At 48.6% G+C, this 5,107-nt stretch overlaps 1 long non-coding RNA gene across 1 annotated transcript; it reads left to right on the plus strand.

Moving 5' to 3' along the window:
* The first annotated feature begins 392 nt into the window (after nucleotides 1–392).
* On the plus strand, nucleotides 393–4,337 carry LOC107182985. Its single transcript, XR_001513763.1, has 3 exons — nucleotides 393–657; nucleotides 741–806; nucleotides 3,906–4,337. It is a non-coding gene; the product is annotated as an uncharacterized LOC107182985 (long non-coding RNA).
* The last annotated feature ends 770 nt before the right edge of the window (nucleotides 4,338–5,107 follow it).

Consider the following 5,107-nt stretch of genomic DNA (forward strand, 5'->3'; position numbering starts at 1 on the left):
AACTAGAGCACGCGTGTCAGTTCTGTTTCCTAAACCTGCGGGGGATGTGTGCTTTGCATCATACATGGACACACAGAGTAACTCTATACATGCCTTTTACAGGCAGGAGCATATGAGCATTTAACACCATTATAGCAACACGCATACTCCACTCATGAAAGAATGGACAAAGGCCATACCGGATGCTGGCTTCTGCAGGGTGAACACCATGTATATACATGACCCAACTCATTTGCATTTCTCTTCTTTGGGATGAAGTCACACAGAGTTGGAACTGACACTTCAACCCCACAGCTGCCATTAAAGGCTTTTAAGCTGATATGTGCTCTTGGCAATTCTCAACCCTGATGGAGTCACGTGACGAGCACTCACGCTTCCTGACGTGACTGCACACCAGCCTGACACACAGAGCAGTGGTCTCGCCCTTCGGCAGGCGGCCGGCAGAGGCACATGTGCTCTGGAAGACGATGCTAATTTTCTCCAAGAGGAAAGCAGCTCCCAACGCTTTCATCCCGGTGAAAGCCAAGACAAGGATTCAGATGGCACGTCCTCAGAATTGAGGATTTTGTCAAGAAACACAGGAGCCCAGTGCCACAGGACATCGTGCACAAGCACCCCCGAGGACCCTGGCTGCCCTTGTCTCAACGTCAGGACCAGGTGAGGTGGAATTGGGGGCGGGACCCTGGCAGGGGTGAGGAGATGGCTAATCGTAAGATATCTGTGGTTCTGATTTCCCCTAGGACTTTCCTCCTCATAATTTCCTAGGAACGGCGCATGCTAAGGAATTCCTGAAAGACCTCCTTCAGGTAAGGATCTATTTTTAAATCAATCCGTGCTTAATTCTGTGCACTGATGGAAGGGTTCCACGCTCCAAACCACGACCACATCGGGAGTTTTATGCATCTTGGAGAGAACTTCAGGTTATGTGTTTGTGCTAAACATACCTTGTTCTGTTTAGGTTGTTATGAAGTAACCTGCGTGGATCAAGTGGCATTGCCAGGAGACAGTAGAGAGGTGCTGGGGGGATACCACGCTCAGGGCAGGAAACTAACCTGGTGAAAAGCTTGCTGTGAATGATGAGGCTGATAAATATAAATAGTGGAGAGTGTGTTGTATTTATTCCATGGTTACACAACTAGTAATGTGCTTTCCCTAGAGAAATATAGGGAGAGGAGGAGGGGAGGAGGGGCCAGCAAGAATTGGGAGAAAGATGATAGCTGCATAGTTTCCTTTAAACAGCAAAATAAATGTCACAGACCACTGGCTAGGGGTTCCAGGGAGCAGATGGCTTTATCAAGTGAACATCAAATACACAGAGAACTAAAATCTAACCCGCCAGGTCACCCAAGTGGCTTACACGTGACGTCTGCCTTCCCTCACCCAGGAGGACAACAATGGTCTGTGTTCTCTGGACTTCTTCCTTGCAGCATCCAGCTGGCTCTTGTCCCAGGCTCAGCCACTGAGTAAACAGTTACCTGAGGGCTACACTGACTACTGCGACATCTCATCTCTATCGAGCTTTATGTCAACAAAGACAGGACATTAAACAATATTTACTTAATAGCCTAATATCTTTCAAGATAGCTCGAGAGCCCTGGTCAGGTGGCTCAGTTGTTTGGAGTGTCATCTTGTACACCAAGAGGTTGCTGGTTCAATTCCCAATAAGGGCACATACCTAGGTTGCGGGTTTGATCCCCAGTTGGGGAGCATAAGGGAGGCAGCTGATTGATGTTTCTCTTTGACACAGATGTTTCTCTCTCTCTCTCTCTCTCTCTCTCTCTCTCTCTCTCTCTCTCTCTCAGCAGTAAAACATATCCTTGGGTAAGGATTAAAGAAAAAGCCTGCAAGAACTACTCTTGAGCAGATAAACAGGATTCTTAAATATCAGTCAATGACAAAGATCATCACCCAATTTTAGTTGTTACAGACAGACAATGGGAGAATCAAATGTTTCAGCAGAACTCAGGTTAGACTCGGACAAGCCACAGCACTTTATTTATTAAAATGTTAGCTTGGATGGAATCCAGTAGAAATCATGAAAGGCTAGTTTGGTGTTCCAAAGAGATTGTTCTTAACAGCAATTTTACCAGAAACCACTGTGGGCATGAAGGCAGGGAGGGCCGGGCATTTACAGGGGACTGGACAGACTGGAGGGTGCACAGGGAGAGCAAGGGCCTTCCTGGGTGAGTGGCAGCAGCTTCCAAGGCCCCTGCCCCTGCCCACAGCGGGACTTGGCCAGCCCTGCCTGACTCTCCAGCTTATCAGCTGACTCCTTCCCAATCCCCACTATGATGGGGAGGGGAGGGCTTGGCACACTCTTCGGAACATTTGCCAACTGCTCTTCTAGAAATGTTACCTCTTATGAGTGTTCACACTGAATAGCGACGCCCTTACACAGGGTCTTAACAAAACATGCGCATGCACCGGGCTGTGGTGTTGAGCAGCTGGAGGGATGAACACGGGGGCTCCACGGCCTCCTGCGTTCCAATCGGGCTCTGCCATGTACTAGTTCAAGGGTCCTCAATCTTTTTAAACAGGGGGCCAGTTCACTGTCCCTCAGACAGCTGGAGGGCTGGACTATAGTTTAAAAAAAAACTATGAACAAATTCCTATGCACACTGCACATATCTTATTTTGAAGTAAAAAAACAAAACGGGAACAAATACAATATTTGTATTTGCATGTGGCCCGCGGGCTGTAGTTTGAGGACCCCTGTACTAGTCTGTGATCTTGGGCAAGTCACCTAACCTCTCTCACCCTCAGCTTCCTCGACTGCAAAGTGAAGGTAACAATAGTGCCTCCCCACGAGATTAAATGAGTTCACGTTACAGACGTAGAGCGGTGAGTGCCCAGCGCTTAGTGTTATTATGCTGGTAGGCTTGCTAATGTTACACTCAAACCGAAACGTAACCTGACTCAAGAGACAAAACACCACTCCCAAGGCACCAACGACCTGGCCCTCCGCTGCTTCCTCTACTAATTCTGAGGTTCGCTCTACACTCTTTTCACAACACACGGAAATCCCTGAGTTTTCTAAACCTCCTCGCTGTGCCAGTGCCCCCTCCAGGGACGGTTTCCTCTCTCTCTTTGGTTTTAGTGTTTACAAGACCCAATAAAAGAAAAACGGGGGAAATAATTTATGAGAGAAAGAATAACGCTATGTAGGCAAGAGCTATCCGATAGAACTTTCTCCAGTGATATAGGTGCACGTGTTCTCTCTCGGTGCTGTCCAGTACTGCAGCCACTAGCCATCGATGGTTATTGAGCATTGGAATGTGGCTAGTGCGGCTTAGGAGCTGCATATTAGATGTCTTTGCATACTAATTGAATTTGCTAGCCTCGTGTGATTAGGAGCGTAGTCACCATATTGGACAGTGCAGGTCCCCTTAGTCGGCAGCCTTGGAGTCGTTACCACCACTGAGTCTGGGCCACACACAGAAGCCCAGCTCCGTCCTGGCTGGTTCCGAGTCCCTGAGCAAGCCTCCCTGTTTGTTTGTTTGTTTTTAATATATTTTATTGATTTTTGACAGAGAAAAAAGGAGACGGATAGAGAGTTAGAAACATCAATCAGCTGCCTCTCACACCGCCCCTACTGGGGATGTGTCCGCAACCAAGGTACATGCCCTTGACCGGAATCGAACCCCGGACCCTTCAGTCCGCAAGCCTCCCTGTTTTGTCACATGTAAACTGGGGGTGACAGCTGAGGGTCACTGTGAGGATTAAATATCCAAAATGTAAAGCCACCAGCCCACTCTCTTCCCACCTTGACAAAAACCAGAAATAAAGACTATCCCGCAACAAGGCCCAGGAAATTCCTGACTGCCTCCTGGAATGACCTAGCTTTTAGGTGGACCCCAAGAATACTTTCCTCAGGCATTTTTTTTTAAAGCAGTCTTTCTCAACAGGCCGGAGCTCCGAAGTTATAGTTTGAAAGAAGTTTGGGGAAGAGGAGGAGGCAACGCCTGTAAGCTGCCGTCTATTCAAACATTTTCCACTCCCGAGACCACGTGACACCGTCTCTCCTAACAGCACCTGTCAGGCATCACCCAGTGAAACCCCAAAGCTGCACCAATCATGGTAAGAAGGAAAGAAATTGACTTCACACACGCCTTATATGGCATCTGCCTTTCAACAATGAACAGTCCCGCTTCCTGTTGGTGGGTAACCCTGAGCAGCTCGAAAGCACAATGATAGGAAGACGCTAAGCGTACAACAACAAACGAAGGAATAAACATGCCCAGGTTTCTCTCTAAACCACCGTGTGTGGCTGGCTGGACTGTGGTGTGTTACTTACATTGCTATGCAACGGGGGAAAAAATAAAGGCGATTTCAGGGAAGGGCACGGAACTATGCTATGCAATTTGATTAGAGTGTCCAAATTTAGACCTGACAGGTATTGCAAAGGGTTTCTTTAATGTTAGACACCAACCATGATAACAGAAATTAATTTAGTGGGGTTCATGGCTAGGCTTTACTGTTTTTTGTTTTTTTTTTTTAATCCAATGGTGATTACGGGCAGTGGCCCTGGGCCAGGAGTGCTGGGCCAGCCCTGGCCGGGTCTAGTTGAATGCTTATAAATCAGGAGCACTGTCTAAGGAAACTTCAACCAACCTGCCTGAGGAGGGTGCAAATGACTTGTTAAATTTCAGATCCGAAAAGCAGACCCCGCCCCGGCCTCGGTGCTGCCTCCCGGTGAGTTCCTGGCAGGAAAGGAGTGCTGTCACCGGGGACCTTATGCCTCAGAAGGGCAGGTGCACAGCATCCAAGGGTGTGTGCACACATGACCCTGAGTCCCAGCGGAAGCTTCTCTTTCCAGGAAAGCTGTCCGCCTGCCCCCCAACCCTCCGCCCCTTCCCCAAACCTCCCACAAACCCCTCTAACCAGGGAAAAACAACTTCAGAAACTGGGGTGGGGCTTCTCTGGAATCAGGTTCCCTCAGTGACCGCGGAGGGAGATATCTAGATAGTTTATCCCAAACAATCCCTTTCCCTAAATCATTAGGTACCTGTTCCAGTTCGCCCCTTTGCCTCTGGTTGTGCAAGTACAGATGGGGGAGGCTGCCTGTGACCTGGGAAGGCTGCCTGTGGCAGCTGCTGTTCCAGGACCC

This window comes from Myotis davidii, unplaced genomic scaffold (genome assembly GCF_000327345.1).
Source record: "Myotis davidii unplaced genomic scaffold, ASM32734v1 scaffold217, whole genome shotgun sequence".
Classification (NCBI taxonomy): Eukaryota; Metazoa; Chordata; class Mammalia; order Chiroptera; family Vespertilionidae; genus Myotis; species Myotis davidii.